Source organism: Cetorhinus maximus, chromosome 12 (genome assembly GCF_964194155.1).
Source record: "Cetorhinus maximus chromosome 12, sCetMax3.hap1.1, whole genome shotgun sequence".
NCBI classification, from domain to species: Eukaryota; Metazoa; Chordata; class Chondrichthyes; order Lamniformes; family Cetorhinidae; genus Cetorhinus; species Cetorhinus maximus.
The window spans coordinates 104,658,633-104,681,692 of NC_135890.1; the positions used below are offsets into that span (position 1 = coordinate 104,658,633).

At 41.1% G+C, this 23,060-nt stretch overlaps 1 protein-coding gene and 1 pseudogene across 4 annotated transcripts in view; both read right to left on the reverse strand.

Annotated features, from left to right (window-relative positions):
* The window catches only part of ttc28 (tetratricopeptide repeat domain 28), a 761,973-nt gene that overhangs the window by 402,185 nt on the left and 336,728 nt on the right, over nt 1-23,060 (reverse strand). The gene's annotated exons all lie outside the window — the stretch shown is intronic.
* Nucleotides 11,155-11,874, reverse strand: LOC144687138 (large ribosomal subunit protein eL33 pseudogene; annotated as a pseudogene). The gene has a single exon (XR_013578079.1). The product of XR_013578079.1 is annotated as a large ribosomal subunit protein eL33 pseudogene (transcript).

Below are 23,060 nucleotides of genomic sequence, written 5' to 3' on the forward strand. Positions count from 1 at the left end.
GGATCTCAGGGACCAGTTCCATTTAATATAACATTCAAATTGAATCCATATGCAATCCTAACTTTAGAAAATATTTACTGCATCCAATTTGTTCTTAATTTGATGCACTAAAGTGTGCTAATAGACACACCTGTAAAACAAATGCTACTTGTTGTAATAAGGATTGCTATTAGGTACACCTGTAATATAAATGATCCTGGCATAAGTGCTGTATTTTCCTGTCCCAGCATATTATGTACAACAAGGTCTTTATACATGTCATATCAATATACATATCAACAGCACATTGTGCTCACAAGAAAACTCTGTCCAGCACTACGGGAGGTTTCTATCTAACAGATATAAAAGTCTGCTTATTGACTGAATATTTAAAATAATTGTATTTTTATTCAGGTACATTTTCATTGCATGTTTTTTATTAGAAGAATGTTCTGCAGATGTTAAACCGTATGGATCATATAAAAGTGCTTTCCCCCCAAAAAAGCAGGGAAAACTGAACTGTAGGTTAATGCCACCCCGAGGACATGTCTTCAGACCAGGCAATTGTTTTGTGTCAGCAAACCAGCCAATGTTCAACATCAAAGCAATTTAACCATGTGAACAAGTAGTACCTTTAGAATCTGTTATAAATCAGCTGTATGATCACTGACTTAGAATACTTCGTAAAAATTTCTATTTTCAATATGTTATCATTAACAATGGCAAGGGAGGTAGTTGAAGCTTTAAAAAAGCCTCATTTTGCTGACTTTCTGAAGTTAATCCAGCTCCATAACTCAATAGGTTCCTCTGGGCCAGCATCCTACATTACTGAGTATCTCTCAGGATTTTAATGCAAATCCCTTTAGTTGTCAAGCTCTCCAACTTCTCCAGTCTCTATTATCATCAATGATTGCTACTAAACTAAAACTATTCAAGAAATTATGAACAGAAATAATGAAAAGAATGTTAAAATTAATGTTGATTCTTCATAACTGAATTTTAAATTGGAGACAGGGATGATGGTAACTTCTAAGAGGTTTACATATTTATGGAGAAGTAACTGCAATAAATAGAATTTCTTAAATACTTTACACATTGTAACAGAAGAAGTGAACAGTTGTTTTTCACCAATCTTCTAATAAAAGCCTAAGTGTGAAATTTTGGTCATTTCCTGACTGTACTTCTGGCGTTGCATAACAAAATCAGCTGTCAGGATTTACATCAACTTTTATTCATCAAATTACATGGCCTCTTTTGCAATTCCTTGAGTTAGCTCTCTGCACTGAATTCCATTTCTGAGTTAAACAGGCATGTCTCCCATGAGGCACCAAGAATGGCAACCTCTGACCCCCAGTTTGTTCATCTGGCAAACATCTGCAAAACAGGGTGAATGAGGCTGGTTAGGCCTAAATTCATACAATATCGCAGCTCAACAGAGCAGAATCTAATCTTTCACCAATCCATGCAATTTTGCAATCTGCTATGCTTTCTCGCTTCCCACTGGAGCTGGACTGCAGTTCAACAGGGGTACAATGACTTTCTAAAAACAACCACGAATAGTTTTAAAAATAACACAACATACTGAAACGGAGTACTACTGAGTTCTACTAATTAATATTCACTCTAGTATTATTAGCTTACAAATCTCATATGCAGGGGAATTTCAAAACGTTAAATATACACTACTCTCAAGCATCAATAAGTAGAAAAATATAGACAGCAAAGCACTTTAAAACCTTTACAACGATTACAAATATGGCAGATTTAATTTTATTCTTCAATCAAGATGTTTCTGCTTTAATGTTTCGATGAATGTAAATCTAGGATTCAACCATGATGGGTTTATCAGTAATTTCTAATCCTTGAACACTCCTGTGTCCCTAATTCATTGCAGCTAATTTTTCAGGCAATTTTGCAGCAATTTTGTGAAAAATTGAATCCTTCAACAATAAGATCACAAACAGCAAATGCTAGTAGATCTTCCATGATGTTGCACATGGGAAGTCATAACTAAGTCCTGTCTTCATATTAAGTAGATTAAAAAGCAATGGGATAATTGGGTCCAATGTTCTGTTACTCTTACCAACTATTGTGCACGCTACAGTTGGGCTAATGAGGCATTTTAGCTGTACACTACTTTTATCATGCTAAAATATTCTAGTTGTATGAATTCAGCTGTGAAAAGAGTGTAGGTTTGATTTCGAAATGTACAAAATGGAAAAAATTAACTCAAACAGCAGAAAAAGGAAAACATGCCTGGTTTTGCAAAATCCACTTGGGAAGGTAATTTAAAATGGCCATCTGTTGGAATGCAATGGTTGGCATTTTATGCCCTCCCCTGTGGCAGAGTGAGCATTCAACCAGTCAGGATGGTAGCGGGTGGGGACCATGCCACTTTCCCACCTCCACCCTGATTAAGTTTGTGGCAGGAAGGCCCATGGACAGTATTCCCATCCCACCGCCAATTGTAGCCCTTAAATGGCCAATGAATACCCACTTGAGGGCTTCATCTAGCTGCCGCTGGTATTAACCCAGCGGCAGGTAAGAGGCTTACTATGCAAGGAGAACAACAAGCAAACCTCTTGTAGTCTTCCAGGGAGGCCCCTCATTCAAAGGCACTCAATGCCTTATTAAGGGGTTCTGCACCCGGGGGAGTGGGGGTCAGGGAGGGGTGTTGCCGCCCACTGAGAACCACCCCTAGTGTGCTGCTGATCCCCCTACACCCCTCTCCCCAGCCCACGAAAGCCCTCCTGCCATCATTTGCCTCTGGAATGGTTCAGTCCATGATCCTGGGCCTCTGGTGGATGTCGTTCCAACAGTGGCCACTGCCTCACTGGCGGCACTGCCGGGCAAAAGAGCTGGCAGCCTCTGATTGGCTGCAGCTCTGCAGCAGGTGGGGCTTCTCGCCCCTGAGATCCTTGATCACGTGGAAGGCCAGATGATGTCCTGTTAATTGCCTGATTGGCTTGTATTTCGGCAGGCCTTCCCCAAAAGAGGTTCACCAGCTTCCATAAAATCCCTCCCTGACTCCCGCCAATAGGTGGGATATTACTGCAAAGACAGATTCTGAGCAGAGAGAGTAAATTATGTGCACAGACGCAGAATTAAATTAAAAATAATGTTCAGCACCATTCGCGACTCCTCAGATAGCAGTCCATGTCCAGCAAGACCTGGACAAACCTACAGGCTTAGGCTGATAAGTGACAAGTAAAAGTCATGTCACACAAGTGCCAAGCAATGACCATCGCCAACAAGAGAGAATCTAGCCATCACCCCTTGAACTTCAATAGCATTACCATTGCTGAAACCTCATTGTCAACATCCTGGGGGTTACCACTGACCAGAAACCGAACTGGACCAGCCATATAAATACTGTGGCTACAAGAGCAGGTCAGAGGCTGGGAATTTTGTGGAGGGTAACTCACCTCCTGACTCACTAAAGCCTATCCACCATCTACAAAGTGCAAGTCTGGAGAGTGATATAATTACCTGGATGAGTGCAGCTCCAACAACACTCAAGAAGCTTAACACCATCCAGGAAAAAGCAACTACTTGATTAGCACCCCATCCACCATCTTAAACATTTATCCCTCTGCCACTGACACACAGTGGCAACAGGGTGTACCATCTGCAAGATGCACTGCAGCAATTTACCCAGGTTCCTTCAACAGCACCTTCCAAACCCCAACCTCTACCATCAAGAAGGACAAGAGCAGCAGATGCATGGGAACAACACCACCTGCAGTTTCCCTCTAACATGCACACCATCCTAGCTTGGAAATATATCGCCCTTCCTTCACTGTTGCCAGGTCAAAATCCTGGAACTCCCTCCCTAACAGCACTGCAGATATACCTACACCACATGGATGACAGCAGGTCAAATGGGCAGCTCACCACCACCTTCTCAAGGGCAATTAGGGATGGGGAATAAATGCTGACCCAGCCAGTGACGCCCACATCCCATGAGCAAATTTTTAAAAAAACTTAAGTTAGGGGTTCAGATTCTCAGTTTTTCATTCAGTTGAAACATTAAGTTTATTCCTTTTGGGTTTCACATCTCCCAAGCTGTGCAATGGGCTTGATGTGTGCACACATGAAGCAATCTAAAATGCACATTTTAAAGGATGCACAGTGCACAAACAAAATTTGGTGGAACTAGGTGGTGGTTAGGATGGAGTCACAAAGAGGAAGGCAGCATTAATATTCATTGAATTTTTATTTGAATTATTGCTGATCCAGCCAGGTGTAGGAGGAACATTTGTTATGATCCCAGTTGAGGTTACCCCTGGACAAGCCTGATCCCAGAGTGGAACCCAGCTTGGTAGATCCTAACTTTTATTTGTTTGTTTAAATACGTGGAGAGTAGCAACTGAAGAGAGTAACAGGAGTCAGCTGATGAGCTTTTAACAAAAGAATAAAACATTTATTAAACAAGAACAGGTGAACTATATTACAGTACTCCTTCACCCACAACTATACCTTTACAGATATATACAGATTTGTAAGGATAACACAAGTTACAAAAGCTATCTTACACTTCAATGTTCACAGTAAATACACAGTCCATGCATCAATAGACACCCTGTGGTCAGACACACCACATTCTGAAACCAAGTGACAGATGTCACCTCAATCAGATGCTATGGATCTCTCCCCGCATGCTTGTTACACCGTGAGCCGACCAGTCTCACTGAACTCCGTCCTTCACATGAGGGTTTCCAATCTCCACTTTCCAGGAACTTGCTCTGGAATCTTATCCCAAGCCGACACGTTCTCTCAGACGCCTTCCGCAAGGGTTTCGAACTCTCTTTCTGGTGTTCCTTTTCCCTGGGTCAGCACTTGCATTAAGCTGTCTTCCACGCACTCTCTCACCAACTCAACTGCCAACAGTACCACTACTCCTTCACATGCCCATAGCAAAGAGTTACAGACCTTCAGTTGTCTCTTTGGACCTTCTTGCTTCTTGCAAGCTATTCTCACTTTTAATCAGCTTTCTGAAGCTTTTTTCTCTTTAAATCTGAAGCTTGGAGCCTTTCTCTCTGCCCCTCACTCTCAACTTCACTTAACAGGACCTTTTCCAGGTTCCTGTCCTTCCTTTGACTAGAAGGTCTTCTTTGGACTTTCCCCTGTTTCTGCCTCACTCCTTTGGCCTTGGGACCTTTTGGTTCTTTTGGAAAATCTGCAGCTCCCTCTCATAGTGTCCAGTTTCTTTGGGGTCCTGGCTTCAAGCTGAAACTTAAAACTGCTGTTTCTTTAGCTTTTCTGCATCTGGGAGGGACCTGCATCTCTGGCCCCCTGTTGCTAGGCCATTTTTCTACTCTTGTTCGTTTACCTTAGCTTAAGTCGTAAAACTCATTAGAAATGCAGGCACCTTTTAAAAGTGAAACTAAAACTCAATTTGACCTTTCTTAAACTTTGAAGCTAAAACTCATTCCTAACACCTACAAATACCAATATAACTTACAGGAACTATCTCTATTTCCTAACACATACATTTCCCCATCAATGGGAAAAACAAGCAAGTTGCTGTCACCAGGAAGGCATGGTGAAGAGTTGCTGAAGAAGTGAGCAGAGAAGCCCTGTTTTTGGATGTAGCACTGAAAGAGGTTTAATGACCTAACCAAATCTGAAAAATGCATGCACTTGTTGATTCACAAACATCCGGAAGATCTGATGAAAGTTCAAATGAAAGGTCATCAACCCAAAATGGTAATTCAGTTTTACCCGCCACAGATGCTCCTGTCCTGCTGAATATTGCCAAACATTTCTTGTTTATATTTCCCTTTTCTCACAGTTTCTCACCACACCTGCCCCCGAGTCCGCCAATATCTGACATGCTACTTTATCTCCCAGAGGCTGAGTCTGTCCCTGTACGTGTACAGTTGGAGCAGTCTTTTGTAGGGCCCTCAAAGGTTCTAAAAACCAGAGGTTGTAGATCAAAGTATCTCAGCAGTCAGGGCAGGCAGGAACATGGGATGTGTTACACAGCGTAGGTTAAAGCAATTGTAATGCTCCAACAGTATGCAGGTGGATATTTGATGCCATGTTTCCGTTTTTAAAATAATGCTGCATAAGATTTATTGATTAGCACCATGTCTTGCCCATCATTGCATCCTTGTTTCCTGATAAATGTCAAACATACTGAATCCACTCAGTAGATATTCCCCATCTTCATACTCCTCATCCTCTCCATCAGTATTCTCTTCAGATGATGCTTGTTGAGCGCATTGGCCCTCTGTACCTGTAATCCTCTCTGCTGCATAATGCAGGATGTTAATACACCACTATGATTCTGAAACCACTCGGTAGCAAGTGTTGAAGGGCGTCTCCAAATCTACCTAGGCAGCTATAGGGCTTCTTCAAAATGTCAATGGCTTGCTTATTGACCTTGTGGTAATGTGGCTCTCATTTTAGGACTCTGGCATCTCATTGACGGGGTTCCTCACGGGTGTCATCAGCCAAGTTTGAAGGAGGTATATCCCTCGTCTCCCACAAGCCAATCTGACAGACTGGTCCTTGAAATGAAAAAAGTCTAGAATGTAGGTCTGCTGCAGTACGAAAGCAACATGACAGCTCCCAGGAAGTCTGGCATACACCTGCATGAACCTCTTCTTGGCTGCACACTGATGAATAAAATGCCTTGCAGTTGATAAAAAAAAGTCCTGCTTCACATCGTGCTTCTTGGATTGCTATATGTGAGCAATTGATGACACCCTATACTTGTGGGAAACCAGCCAGAATGTGAATTCTGGCTATTTTCATCACAAAGTTTATACAAGTTGATGCCCTGACAAACAATCCATCCATGTCCTGCCATTGCATTTATGACCAACCATGTATGGTGATTGGCCAACGTAGTAATGGAAATATCCATGGTGCACCCCATCCTGCTGGTATCTGTTTGAAAGCCTGCATACTTTTCAAAAGCCTCTACGCTGACAAGAACACTGAAAGATTTGCCAGAGGGAACTGACAAAGACACAGTAAGCGCTGAGCCTTTACTGACATGAGGCAATCGGAACTTTAAAAAATGTGTAAAGCGTGCCTCAATCTCACTTCCTTTGACTGGTGAGTTGTTCAAGTCTCTGTTTAATTCAATTGAAAACCTCCTCATTACCATGTGGTAATGATGCAATTAATGAATAAGTATCAAGATTCCAGTTTTACACAATCATGCAGCTAAAATCATGCATATGTTATTTTTTTCCAAAAACATACTTCATTCAGAAAATATCTAAAAGTTCATTCTGAAACATTTCAAATTGGACAATACAGAGAGCATGTTGCATTCTTGGGTGCCTCAATACAACTGCATTTACTATATACACTGAATGACAAGCAGACAGCCTAAGGGTTTCTACAATGTTATCAGCCCCTCAGTGCACTATGGCTGTAAGGCCTTTTCCCATACTGCCATTGCTGTGTCTGCCCCGAGCTTTAGTGCAGCTCTCAGCATGCAGTCCTGCACCTTGGAATGTGCCAGCCTGAAACACTCAGTCATGGACAATTCTTTGCACTGGAAGACCAACAATTTTAGGGAAGTCCAAAGAGCATCTTTCACCAAGTTGATGGCTCTCAGCAGGAGGTGATATTTGTCTCTGGGGACAGTCTGTACAGCACAGCCCATGGAGCACAGAGTCCTGCATCACGAAGCAACTCTGGATGAACCTCGACAAAAACCGCGCATTTCTTTCCAGACTTTCTTTGCAAAGGCACATTCCAAAAGGTGGTGTGTGATGGTCTCTTCTCCATTGCAGCCGCTTCGAGGGCAGGATGCGGTGGCGCACAGGCTTCAGGCGTGCATGAAGGATCTGACAAGGGGTGCCCTTCTCACCACCAGTCGAGCTATGTCTTGGTGCTTGTTTGAGGGTTCTGGTGCACCGATAGCAGATCTGAGCAGAAGATGGTAATATCATCCACGTACAGGGAGGCTCTGACCTCCCTGGGATTGTCACCCCTCCAATGTCCAAATCCTTCCTGATGGACTCAGTATCATGCATATATTATTTTTTTTGGAAAAATATACTTCATTCATAAAACACCTGAAAGAACATTACAAAACATTTCTAAATGGCCATCACAAAAAAAGCAATCGGATTCAACTTTTACACGTGGATCACGAGGTGCTTCAATACAATCAATGAATATTACAGTCATTTGTATCATGCATATATTATTTGTTAAAATGCAAATAAAATTCTGCATTCTTAGAGTTAAACGAAAGAGATTAACTACTCCCCTAGTTACTGCATGCCTCCTTTTACAGATCCTTACCAGGGCACCACTGTTTACTCACAGTTTAAAATACTACCTCAGAACAAAGGTCAGCTTAACCTTAAGGGACCACCATTACCTCAGGGCAAACATATCTGATTTCTGGATCCATCACAAGTCTTACTGAAAGGTTCTGCCATATTTAAATGTTACTGGTGCAGCAATCCTGTGATTGAGAATTTGCTCCCAAACACAACATTGTTAATGCTGTTACCTCTAGCTTTTCCAGGCAGTAAATATTGGTTAAACTTAGCTTAGAATTCTACCATCTTTTAATGTATAAATTAATTAAAGGGATACAGGGAATCTGATATTGCAGTAAGTTATAGGAAATTTTTAAAAATCAGATTGAAACAGACAAAAATTCTTTATTTTGACAATTTACCAATTTAAGGTAAGGTGCATATTTTGAAAACTGGATAGATCTTGCTGAGGTGTGAAGGTGCCTGAAACATTGGACCTTAGCTGAGGAGCATCATCCTTGCACAGTAACACAGTAAACAGTGGAGGTTTCTTTAAAGCTGTGGATACTATCAGCGCTTAGTGATGTGCAGTCATCTGGATAAAGTACAGGTATGGCAGTTCAGAGCTAGTTAGTCGTAAGAGCATAAAATGAGCCCAAAACAGTACATGTACATTTTTTAATCATCCTATGTGCAACTAATTAACATCCTCATCTAGGCATCAGGAGCATTCTGTGGCTGTTGATTTTCCTGACATAAGTGACTGTGGAAATTCAATGTGAAGAAGTGGAGGAAGACAATCTAAGAATTCCTAAGAGGCAGAGCAGCTCACCAGCCCAGTAATGAAACTAGATGAAGCACTACCTAGGAGAAGTGAATTCATGATTAACAGCACTCCGACAGGAATCACAGATATCTCGTTTCTTATGTGCCTTGGGTATTCAGACATAATGAGCTAATATGGATGGCTAAAAACTAGAAACAGAAGAAAATGATGCACAATGGTGATTTGTACATGGAATTCTACAGCACAGATACGGGCTATTTAGCCCAATAGGTCTTTACCACTGTTTATGCTTCACAAAAGCCTCCTACCACCTTAATTCATCACATCATATTAACATACCCTTCTATTTTCTCTCATGTACTTGACTAGTTTCCTTCTTTGATATTCCCCCATGTTAATATTGTAAATCCCATTTTAAGTCACCCCCTTCTCCAAAATGCAATCAATGTTCCTCCCTCTCAGACGTATACCATTACTTTCCTCCCTCCTGTTCTGTATTGTCTTCCCCCCTTCAATTCCAAGGGTACTCTTTAGAAGGCACTTGGAGATGTGCAACATAGTACAGATCTCCTCCTCTCCATTCTTTGAACCTCCCATTCAATTCTACAAAGTATATTAAGCTATGTTAAAATGCTATAAACGCCAACAAGCAGTATGGATCACTATTTGAGGTGAATAAATGTTTTGTATCCTTCCCAAAATACAAAGTATAGCATAATGCCTTTAAACAACAATTACTGACATTACAAGGACCAAGTATCTTGCAGGCTCTTCTGATTGATGAATCTTGGTATTAGTTATTTTTCTGCCGGCTCTCACTCATTGTTTATCCTCACTATACTTTCTTCTCCAAGTAACATTGCTTTGAGTATGGCAAAAACCTAAAACCAAAAAACATGTTCCCTTTGCTCCATTGGGACTTTTAAAACACACAGATAAATAAATGCTTAAAACATTACATACATAATATGTATGAACACATACCTACAAAGACATAGACACACACACACACACACACACACACATGCATGAATATAAATACGCACACATACTCAAAGATTCACATATGTGCTTATTAATGTAAATATGATTGCTAAACAAATTTATTTGGGCATTTTTTTCAATAACTAGATCAGTTTTTGGCTTGATCTCCACAGGCCCATCTACACTCTAATATTTGGTTCCAGTCTCAGCCAGTCCACAGTTATTACAATGCTGTCCCTCAGTCTACAGATATATTGCAGTGCCAAGTAACAACACCGCAAAAAAAATCCCCAACCATCCACTGGGAGCTAACTCTATTATACTGACAGGAAAATGATAGAATTTTCTTCTTAAAAATGCATTTTCAGTTAGTTTCTTTTTTAAAATCACGTCAGAATCCATATGAACACGCATATCTCTGGGATGTTTTTACATTTAGAATGCCTTCGAGGCTACTGAATAATAGCCAGAAAGTTAACAACTGCTGGCATAAGGGTTACAACCTGTTTACACCAATTACAGACACCAAATTAGACAGCAATTGCTCTTAATTAAAACTTCACTGGTATCTGCAGCTATCACAAGCTGGGCAAACAGATGAAGCAGCTCAATTACTTCACCCTCTCTGTTGGATCAGTATGTTGTCTACATTAGCTGTCACCCAGTTTTTCTACTCCTGTTTCAGTAATGCTACGACCCGTTTTTTTTTGTTAAATCACCACTCTTCCTCTACTTCACCTTCCTTACACCACACACTGCTTCCTGACTTAAGATCGCAGGCAAGTGACCTCCTTTAAGCACTCTACCAATATTAATCTGTGTTCAGTCACTCGGAAATGCGTGGGAGTGCCTGGTCTATTGATTATCCTTCCCTCACTCTAAAACTGTCTGGCCTGGGCTCTGCATCCTTCACTTCAATCTCATCTGAGTGACCAAGTCAGAGGAAGAGAAAGCAGATTAAGGAAATGACGCTAACTTCTATTCCGGACATTAATGGGCCCATTGTGGTTTTACATTGTACTTAAACCATTCCCAGGATTTCTTTTCCTCTCAGAACACGGGGGTATGGACAGTGTACCAAATGTGATGCCTCAGTTTATAAACAATGACAGACAATGATACTCCCCTTTAAATTCCACAGAGACTATTGCAGTTTTTTTTTGACTCACTGAGTGGTAATCAGCTGTGGCAGGTCCTTTTTTTTTTACAAAGGAAGCAATAATCTCTGCGGAGAAGAGGCGTAAAGAGAAATACTTCCAGCATAAAGCCTCCACCATTTCTCTACTAAATCTACTCATCTACGAGCATTAATAATAACTTTGCAAAAAAAAATGCAAGAAAGCTAGAAAGACTGAAAAAAGTTCAGTAAAATAAGGGTCAAATGAAAAGTACTTCCATCTTCTCCCTGCCATGGTGTTATTATTGGTCTTAATCATAACATTAGAATTGCCAGTTAAAAGCAAATCTAGAAATATGTTCCTGAAATGCCTTTTTTAGATCACTTTACTATTTATTGTCAATTTTTGTACAGCAGCGTTTCAAATTCTTGATGGGTACAGCATCACACAAATCCTGTGCCCAATAGCCTTAGCAGGCAGGTTACTGCTGAACTTGGCATGCACCATGCCACTGTTTCCATGAGCACGGGTCACCTCACCCCAAATGACACGGGTCTTGTTTGGTTTACCACCAGGAGTGACAGTGTTGTTCTTTGCTTTGTAGACGTAGGCACATCTCTTGCCCAGGTAAAATTCTGTTTCATCACGGCAATAAACACCCTTAATCTTCAGGAGAGCAGTGTGCTCTCTTTGGTTTAGAAAACCTCGTTTATAGCCTGTAAACACAGCTTTGCGCCATAACCTTCCAGGCATTGCGAGAGTGCTCGGGGCAGCTTGTGAATGTGAAGTGTGTTGTCTCAGTGGATGACAGATGCAGAATTAATTGAGGAGTTTAAAAGTTAGATAGGTACAGACTTGGGATGTAAGAGAATTAACAAATATGGAGAAAGGTTAGAGGACTGCAAAAAAGATTGAGATACATTGCTAACAAATTGATCCACAGGATTGATGGGATAGATGGCCTAATCAGGCTTTTGTTCAATGATGAGGACTTGTGACAATTTAGCCCAATGGTTCAAGGAGTAAATACACCACCGTGTGACTAGCAGTCTGGCAATGCCTTGATTTAAAAAATTTCAGCCATTATTTTCAAATCACTTCATGGCCTAGCGCCTCATTACCTCTGTAACCTTCTCCAGCCCTATAACCCTTCAAGATCTCCATGCTCCTCCAATTCTGGCCTCTTGTGCAACCCCGATTTTAATCAGTCCACTATTGGTGTGCCTTCAGCTGTTTCATACCCAAACTCTGGAATTCCTTCCATAAACCTCTCTCAATTTGAACCTTTTATGACACAACTTGAAACCTACCTGTTTGACCAAGTGCCTTAACATCTCCTTATGTGCCTTGTGTTTCATAGATGTTAAATGTACTATAGAAATGAAAGTTGTTGTTTATGTTGAGTTTTCCAATCTAAATTAGGTCTGCAGTGATTGCAGTATAATTGGAGTCAGCATTCTGATAGGGAGCATAAAAATCAACAGGATTTCAAATTAACCAACATACACCTTCCAGCAGAGATGATTGCATGTGTCTGGACATCAGGTAAGAGCAGTGTCAGGCTCTGTTGCAGTGCTCTTTGTCATGGAATAAAACATACAGTCCAAGCTCTCACAATTAAACTTGGGTGCATTACCAGAAGGCTGCAAACACAACTGTGCCCAGCATACAACAGTACCCAAAAATAAAAGCAAACAGTAGGTCACCACCTACTGAAGAACAATCCATCTCAACTTCAAATTGTAGTCGCTAGTCAAAAATAATATTCTGTTAAAGGAGAATATTCAGGTCTAAATTTTGTGATTGAAGTAATTATTTTCACATTTTTTTGAAAAAGTGGGAGCTATTAGAAGTGGTGGGGCTGCCATTGCAACTCTGGTAAATAATTAAAGGAAGATTTACAGATAGAAGCAAGGACCATGAGAAGCAAAAAATCACCAACTTTAGAAGGGTAGATGATCACAAAATCAGGCTTCAGAAAACACTGGTCATGATTTAAACTTCAGCTGGACTTTGTATGGGTTGATGGCAAGGTGAATTAGAAACTCACCTACTGGATTATTTTATCAATGAGGATGATAGTATAACTGTTTTGTTACTGAGCTAGTAGTCCAGAGGTCCAGACTAATGATCCAGAGGCATGAGTTCAAATGCCATCATGGCAGCTGGAGAGCCTAAATGAATTAAGTTTGCTATTTAATCAAATAACATAATGGAATAAAAAGTTGATACCAATAATAGTGACAATACAACTTCCTAATTATCATAAAAACAGATCTGGTTCACTAATGTCTGCTGCCCTTACCCGGTCTGGCCTTTATGTGACTAAGGTTGACTTTTAACTGCCCTCTGACATGGTCAGGTAAGACACTCAGTTTTGTCAAAACCACTACGAAAAACTAACCAATCCTCACTCCATGCTAATGTATTATTACAAACTCCCATGAGCTCTTATTTTGTCACACAAGTGCCAGATAATGACCATCTCCAACAAAAGAAAGTCTGACCACCTTCCCTTGACATTCAATGGCATTACCATTATCGAATCTTGTCCCAATATCCTGGTCCAGTGGGAAGTGGGGGTGGAATGGGGTACCAATGACTAGAAGCTTAACTGAACCAGCCACATAAATAATATGGTAACAGGAGCAAGCTAGAGGCTGGATATCCTGTAATGAGTAACTCATCTCCCAACTCCCCCAAAACCTATCCACCATCAGTATCATGTTAGAACTGTGATGGAATACCTCCACATGCCTGGATCAGCACAGGTCCAACCACACACAAAGCTCAACACCATCCAGGACAAAACAACTTGCTTGATTGTCGATCCATTCGCCATCCACAGGATACACTGCAGCAACTAGCAATGATTTTTTTTTTTGATCAGCATCTCCCAAACCTGTGACCTCTACCACCTAGAAGGAAAAGTGCAGCAGCTACACAGGAACTCCACCACCTCCAAGATCCCCTCCAAGTCACACAGAATCCTGACTTGGAAATATATTGCCATTCCTTCGAAAATCCCACCCAAAACAGCACAAGGCTATTCAGCCATTCAAGAAAGTGGTTCACCACCATCTTCTCAAGGGCATTTAAGGATGGGAAATAAATGCAGCGACATCCACATCCCATGAGCAAATAAAATGACACTTTGTTTAATAATTGAAAACAACTATAGAAAGCCGCAGCACAGACTCTAAAAGAACAAATTATGTTATAGTGCTGTATGAGAAATGAAGTGATGTGGGACAGCAATTTTATCTTTCTCTGAAATTTTCACTGAGTAACCTAACTGTGTACATTATGGTCTAGAAAGAGGCAGAGAATGAACAACCTACTCAGAGAGGGAGAGAAAGAGGCTGACAGACATTTGGTCATACATGATTGTAATTTTTTTGTTTATTCTTACATGGGATGTGGGTGTCACTGACAAGGCCAGCATTTGTTACCCATCCCTAACTGCCCTTGAGAAGGTGGTGGTGAGCTGCCTTCTTGAACCGCTGCAGTCCATCTAGTCCAGGTACATCCCCAGTGGTACTAGGACGGAAGGTCCAGGGTTTTGATCCCGCAACAGTGAAGGAACAGCAATATAGTCCCAAGTCAGGATGGTGTGTGGCTTGGAAAGGAACTTGCAGGTGGAGGTGTTCCCATGCGTCTGCTGCCCTTGTCCTTCCAGGTGGTAGGGTTCACGAGTTTGGATGATGCTGTTAAAGAAACCTTGGTGAGTTGCTGCTGTGCATCTTGTATAGAGTAAACACTGCTAACAATGTGTGGTGGTGATGGAGGAAGTGAATGTTTAAGTTGGTGGATGAAGTGCTGATCAAGTGGGCTGCTTTGTCCTGGATGGTGTCGAGCTTGATGTTGTTGGAGCTGTGCTCATCCAAGAAAGTGGACAGTATTCTATCACACTCCTGACCTGTGCCTTGTAGATGGTGGACAGGCTTTGGGGATTGAGGAGGTGAGTGACTCGCCTCAGAATTGCAGCCTCTGAGCTGCTCTTGTAGCCACAGTACTTATATAGCTAGCTGAGTTCAGTTTCTGATCAATGGTAACCCTGGATTCAGCAATGGTAAGGCTATTGAATGTCAAGGGGAGATGGTTAGATTCTCTCTTGTTGGAGATGATCATTGCCTGGCACTTGTGTGGCACAAATTTTACTTGCCACATCATCCCAAGCCTGAATGTTGTCCAGGTGTTGCTGCATTTGGAAATGGACTGCTTCAGGTATCTGAGGAGTTGTGAGTGGTACTGGACATTGTGCAATCATCAGCGAACATTCTCACTCCTGACCTTACGATGGAGGGAAGGTCATTGATGAAGCAGCTGCAAATAATTGGACCTAGGTCACAAACCTGATGAAGTCCTGCTACAACACCCTGGGGTTGAAATGTTTGGCCTACAGCAACCGCAATTATCTTCCTTTGTGCTGGGTATGACTCCAACCAGTGGAGAGTTTTCCCCCTGATTCCCATTGACTCCCGTTTTGCCAGGGCTCCATCAAATGCTGCCTTGGTGTCAAGGGCAATCACTGTTCAGCTCCATTTGTCAATGTTTGTACCAAGGCTGTAATGAGGTCAGGAGCTGAGTGGTTATGTCACAGGCACCACATCACTAAATCAACTAAATTGCAAAACAATTGTCTTACAGTATATGATACTGATTTCCACAATGAACCATTGGAAATACATATGCAAGCAGCAATTAGGAAAATAAATATATATTCATAAAATGAATTGAGCACAGTGATTTCAAAAAGGATCATCTGCCTCCAAGTCTGGGAATATGAATTATGACAGCACTGACGTCTACTTTGCACTCACTTGGTTACTATCAATAACAGCGATTACTTTGCATTTATAAAATGCCTTTAATGTAGCAAAGCGGCTCAAGCTGCTTTGCAGGAGTATCATCAAATTAAATCTGACACCGAGTAACATATGGAAGTTTTAAGACAAGTGAGCAAAAGATTGGGAGAAGAGGTAAGTTTTAAGGAGCATCTAAAAGCCAAAGAGAGACAGAGAGGTTTAGGGAAGGGAATTCCAGTGCTTGGCACCTAGATGACTAAAGGCACAGTGACAATGGTGGGACAAAGGAAATCAAGTATGCAAAAGAGGCAAGAATTGGGGATACACAGCATTCTTAGAGGGTTGTATGCTGGAGCAGGTTACAGAGATAGGCTGAGGCGAGAATCTTTAATTCTAAACTTTGCTGGACTGGGAGCCAGTGTAGGACACTGAGCACAGGTACAATGGGTGAATGGCTTTGTTGCAAGTTAAGGTCTGGGTAGAGGAGTTTTGGATCACAGAACTCAGACCCAAGAACAAAAAACACACAGGTCAGCAATGTGAATGCATAAAGTATGTGGTCTGGAAACTGAGACCTTAATCAAAGGGCTCTATAACTTTAATACAAATGAAAAGAGGGGCATTCTGTAAATTTTATTTCTGGGCATGCTTTTAAATACATTTTTGAAATTCCGGAGTCTTGGAGCTATAACGGCTGATCCTCCAGTTTGATTGTGTTCGACTTGACTTCTTCAACCAAGCTGGAAGAAAAATGCTTTATCAGTAAGATTACTGATTATGTTTGCAATTCCCAGAGTTTCTTTGAATACTTATAAATGAACTGGTATTAACAGATGAGATTCGTAACTGTGAGCTTTATATGCTGTAATTTTGTTCGAGCTATTATTGACTGAAAAAAAAATCCCATCTCTACTGGAATAAAAGCATAGTCGCAGTTACTGAAGTGCATTATTAATGGAAAAATTGTGCTGATATAATCTGCAATTACATTTCTAAAATAAAATTTTTTAACGGTTAGCTCAGCTGGCTAGATGGTTAGAGTGTGGTGCAGAATAATGTCCACAGCACCAGTTCAGTCCCCGTACTGTGGAAACTCATTAGGGCCTGGCTCCTAACCTTGCCTCACCCTTGATGCAGAGTGGTGCCCCTCAAAAATACCCAACATAAACAATAGATTTATCAATTTGGGTCATTATTATTTTGCAGAGCAGATTTAAAAGTGAATGGAGATTGTAAATTTCTGCACATGAAAAAATGTTAAATTTCCCATGGTCAAGCTGCTGAAAACTCTTTGAAAGATACAGTCAAATGCAGATGGAGCAAAAATTGTGGACAAAGAAATGGCTGTAAACAAGTATAAATTGGTTTGTGGGTTAGCTGGCACAGCATGTTCAAGTATTAATATGCTGTGCCAGTGAATGGTAAAAACCAAGATCGCCACATGAAATTATGCGTATGCTCTGTGGATAAGGTCATTGAAATGGAGCGAGTTTCAAAATCTTCAATTTACCTTGCAGCACATAATTGCATGTCACATGTCTTCAACTCGGGAACTAAGGCACTCATCTCTTTTATGCCCTCTTAGTCCAAAGGAAATACAAAGCAATTTTAGCATACAATGAAGGTGAGGTGTACTAACCAACATAGCTTTCTGCAGGAAGGAAAAAGTTTATGTGAACACACACATAAGGGAGTTCAACCACAGCAGAAGTCAATTCCTGTTACTTGTGTTGTGTTGAAACAGACGGCATTGTGTCGAGTCAGCCTGACAGAACTGTCTGCAGTCAGTCAGTCACACGCTGTTAATGTGTCTGTCCAAACATTTCTGAATGGTGGAATATGTGGCTTGTAGTCTTTTATTATACAATGACTTTATTTTATAGTTTACAAAAATTGAACAGGAGAACAAATGAGCTTCTTGATACAGTAAATTAAGTGTCTGTTATAATTTAAGCTGTTGTGAAGCTGAAGTCAAATTCCAGACAAAATATGCAAACAAACTGCTATATTTTAAAGGACTGATACTTGCAATAATTGAGGGCCATCTCTTAAATGAGAAGATAGGGGTCTTACTTGACTGTTACACAAATCCTGTACAGTAGGTTGGAGAAGAGAGCAATGAATAACGTCAGAGAATCCGGAGTCAGGGGGCAAGCGGCAGAAGGGATTGCTAGCTGGCTTCAGAAAGCAGAGAATGAGAGTAAAGGGTAGATATGCAGAGTGGCAGAAGGTGGGAAATGGTGTTCCACAGGGATCAGTGCTGGGGTCACTGCTGTTCACAATTTGCATTAACGATTTGGACTTTGGAAACAAAAACACAATTACTAAATTCACAGATGACACCAAATTTTGAGTGGGGTGTGGGTGGAGGTTGGTCAATTGAGGAGGACGGCAACAAATTACAAATTGGTTGTCAAGGCTCAAAATGACTCTGAAATCAACTAGAATAAATTTACCAGGAGGTTTCGCTCCCTTTCTCTCTGGTATCCAGTCAGGTCCTACCTATGGGCCTGAATTTTGCCCTTTTCGGGCGGGCTGGGCGGGAGTAGTCAGGGAGCCGCCTGCCACCTGCATTCGGCTCCACACCGCGATTTCACGCGGGTGGGCCAATTAAGGCCCGCCCAGCGTGGAACACGAGCGGCAGCGCTCAGCGCTGCCTGTGCGGGTGGGGGGAGGAGGGAGACACAGGCCTCGTGCACAGTTCATGCAAGCGTGCAAAAGAGCGCCGCAATCTCCCAGAGGCACGGAGCCACCTCAGAGAGATTGAAGTGCTTTTTAAAAAAATTAATAGATACAGTAAAAATTGAATGAAACATGTCCCCTCATCATGTGACTGTGTCACATGAGATGGGGCATGTTTTTAATGTCAAAATAAGGGTTTATTTAATTAGTATTAGCTTTTGGAAACCTCATCCCGCTCATGGACGAGGTTTCCTAAAAAATATAAAGGCCACTTGGCCTTTTCGCCTGCCCGCCAACCGTTAGGTTGGATGGGCAGCATAAATTTCAAGTTAATTAGGTCCTTAATGGCCTTAATAGGCCTTTCAATTATCGGCGGACGCGCAGCTGAATCTGGCGCTTGCCTGCCGAATGAAATATCGGGTGAGTGCGTGATGACCTCACAACGCACGCCTGACATCATCGCACGTCATATTATGTTCTGGCGTGTCGGGTGTGTGCCCGCACGCCGAGGGTAAAATTCAGGCCATGACTTTTAACTATATCTGTACCGTGTGACTAAATACAATCTAATGCAACAAATGTTGCAATTGATAAACATGCAATTTTCTGAACAAGCGATTTGCAAACCATCCCCAGATAAAATGGTTATAACATGCCTTTCTGTTTCTGATGTTGACAGATCACTTATACATTTCTGGGGGTTTTTTTGTTTAGATTTCTGAAATTCAAACTGTTCATCAGTATCTTTGGGAGCAAATTATTTTGAGTTCATACTTTCACACAAGATTGCCGATATTGTATTATATAAAGAGAATTGCAGATATTCTGTGTGGATTTACGCATGTAAAATATCAATAGCGTGTCATTTCTTTTTACAACTGCTGACTGGCCAATTTTTAAAAAATGTTTTCTGCTTTTATTTCTGCTCCTGTGTACTTGTATCTGCTGTTGAAAACATTGTTAGCAGGAAATGGGAGAATGCGAGCTCTCAGTTCAACAACAGGAATGTGTTCCTGAGTGCTTTACAGAGGTATACTATTATCAGACAAAAATGGATGTCGAGCCACAAAAGAAGATAAAGGAAAGGGAATGGTTACCAAAAACTTGGTCAAAGAGCTGGATTTTAAGGAGGATGGTAAAGGAAGACAGGGCGCTGGAGAAGTGGTGAGGTTTAGGGAAAGCGTTCTAAAGCTCGAGACCTAGACAGCTCAAGGCACAGCGGCCATTGGTGGGGCGAAGGGAGGAAGATTGCACAACAGGGAAGAGTTAGAGCAGAGCTGCAGGGATGGGGCGACTGAAGGAGATGAGAGAGATAAGGAGAGCCATGTGAAGGGATTAAAGCAGGGGGAATGAGAATTTTAAATTTGTGGCATTGGGGTCTAGAAGCAATGTAGGTCAGCAAGGGGAAAGGTGATGGGTAATTAGGGTTAGCTTTGGCTGAGCTGACATTCACAGTGCACGCAGGATAAGAGACCAGCCAGATGATCAATGGAATAGTCAAGTTTCAAGTTGGAAAAGGCACAGTAGTCAGTTTTAGCAGTAGTTGGGCTGAGAGCAGAGCCAAGCAATGTTACGGAGGTAGAAGTAGGCAGTGTTTGGAGAGGTTATGAAGTCAACAACTCAGCTCAAGGTCAAATGTGATGCTGAGTTTGCCACAACTGGTTCAACCTAAGACAGAGGCAAGGTAATGGAATCAGTGGTAAGGGTACACAGGGCTTGTGTAAGGAGCTGAAGACAGGCTTTGGCTTTCACAGTGTTTAATTGGAGGAAATTAAAGTTCATTGTGGACAGGATGTCCGACAAACAGGCTGACATTACAGAGGCAGAGGCATTGATGTTTGAAGAGGTAGAACAGACTGTTTTGAGCATCAAGTGGAAGCTGCCCCCATATGTATGAGACTGCCTCTTGCATAGAATTTACAGCACATAAAGATGCCACTCAAGCCCAACTAGTCTATGTTGTCATTCATGCTCCACATACACTACGTCCAATCCCTTTTCATCTAACTCTAATAGCTTATCCTCTATTCCTTTGTCCCTCTGTGCTTATCTATCTTTCCCTTAAATATAGCTATACTAATCATATTGAGCTTCGTATTCTGAGCACTCTGAAAGGCACATTGGGATTTTTTTCTACACTAACAATGCTATATAAATGCAATGTGATGCTGGTGCAATTCCACTGCTCAAAGGAAGCAGGTTTTCACATTCTGCGGGGCCTGTTCATTTATAGAAAGAACTGTATTATCCATTGCAGTATATTTTGTTCAGAAATGCAAAGGAACTGAGTATTGGTCTGTGCAGAACAATGTTAACATCAAGCATGTCATTCCACAGCAGTTCCTATGCCAAGGTTAATATTGAGTATCCAATGGAACAATTACAGGCCAATGTGAGAAAAGGCTGCTGGAAGCGGAGAGGTTCTCAGCAGTTCCAGTGCACCTTAAACAATAAAGCCAGGTGGCAAGTCACTATCCTAGTGTAACAATTTAAGAGTCCCTTTTAAGGATGACTATATTATGAGAATTATTTTTTTTACTTATGTTTTGATAAAAACCATTTATTTTTATTTCAAAAATTGTTAGAAACCTCACAATTTTGCCTCCAAATATAGGAGAGCTAGTTTTTACAGCAATATTTTTCTCAATGTACCATACACAGACAAAAAGGTGACTTGTTGCCTGGCTTTATGGAGGCTTGAATGGAACAGCACACCAGATGTGCCAGAATGTCTGGGATAAGATACTGTATTGGTGGAAATGTTGCTTGCCTCGAAACTCATCACAAATACCAAACCAGTGATTAAAAAGGAATAATTTACTTATTGTAATATTGGTTTCTGTTATTGGCAGAAACCAAAGACTGCACAATGCTGCAACAATAAAACGGTAAAGTTTTTGTAGAACTTTAAACAAATTATTTACCCATCTTTCATTAGCCTGTGAATGTTGTGTGGTTGGACAGGGAAAAATAACTGAACAGTTGGGGTGTAGGTGGTGGGGGGCAGATTTGTGAATCAAGATGAAGGGGAATGTGAATCAAGGTTCAGTTTCTTGTTGCTAAGCAAAAACGTTCCTTTTTCTATTTCTCTGCCGTCAGTGGTCAGGGTTCCAGCAGTATTGTGCCCGAGTACCTGTTTAGCTGTCCGCATTGAAATGCTAATAGTAGAACGCAATTCCAAAATGGTGCACATATCACTTCATATGACATATATTTGTAAATGTGAATAGAGGCTCAGTGAAAGGGCAGCACTTGTTCCACTGTTACTCTTTTAGGGGTGCACTTGCGGTACATGGGAAAAAAGGAAAGGCTGCTCTCAGGCTTACTTGGCAGAGGCATTTCGCATGTTGTAAACAAGGTGTTGTATTTTGTCTTTTGCTCTATGAAATCTAATAGGAATTGTTGATGCACCGACAGATTCCAGATGATGTTATTAATCATTTATTAGATGAACAACACTTGTAGTTAATTACTTTCAAAGGGTAGCTCATCTGTGGGGATACTGTTAATTAACAGCAGCATACAATTTGGTAGCTGTCAGAGCTATGTATTATAGGCTTTTTATATCAGAAAAGCCACGCTGAATTTTTTTTTCTAATTAATTACAAATTTTTTAATAGGATTAATTATAGTGCTGTAGCTGTGATAGCAAATATATGGCTGAATGCAAGAGGATAAAATCTATATACTTCATATTATTTTGAGCAAACCTTTCATGCTTCAGTGCTGTGGTTGGTCAGACATGTCTATTTTTGTGTAGAAGTTAAAAAAGCCAAGTTTTTCTTCTTTAAATTATGTTGCTAGCACTCATTTATAAAACTATTCAAGTTGTTGTGATGGTAGCTGATTTTGGAAATGCTTTATGTGATCACATATACTGACATTTAGCTATTGCCCTTCATTCCTGACAAAGCGGAGCACTTGAGAGCAGAGTGGAGGTCAGCAATGTCAGCACACAAAGCACATGCTGCTTAAATAAACCTTCACTGCAAAAGCTAGCTTGACAGGCAACACCACAGATTGGGCACAGGAGATTTTTATTTGTTACATATAGCAGTTTGCTTAGTCCCTAGATATACACAAAATCAATGCATACCCAATGTTGTTTGTTGGGGGTTAATTAAGATGATTTGTTAGACACGCCCAGGATCATACCATATATAATCATAAATCTGATATGCTATTTAACTGGTGAACAACTAAGAAAAGTAACAGCATTGTTTTAAGTATAAACAGATGAGGTTTTTAGACTGTTGTCAACTGTATTGTGTTACCAACCAGAGTTGCTATGGACAGAAATTGCAGTTGTGACTTTGATAATGGATCAGAGCTGAATGAAGCAACTCAAATAATCCCCATGGTGTGCTGGTCTTCCTGCTTGAACCATCAAGGCAAGCCAGTGCATAATTTATAGAGCGTACACAGAATTTACAGCTCAGAAGCTTGTCATTCATTCAGTCCAACT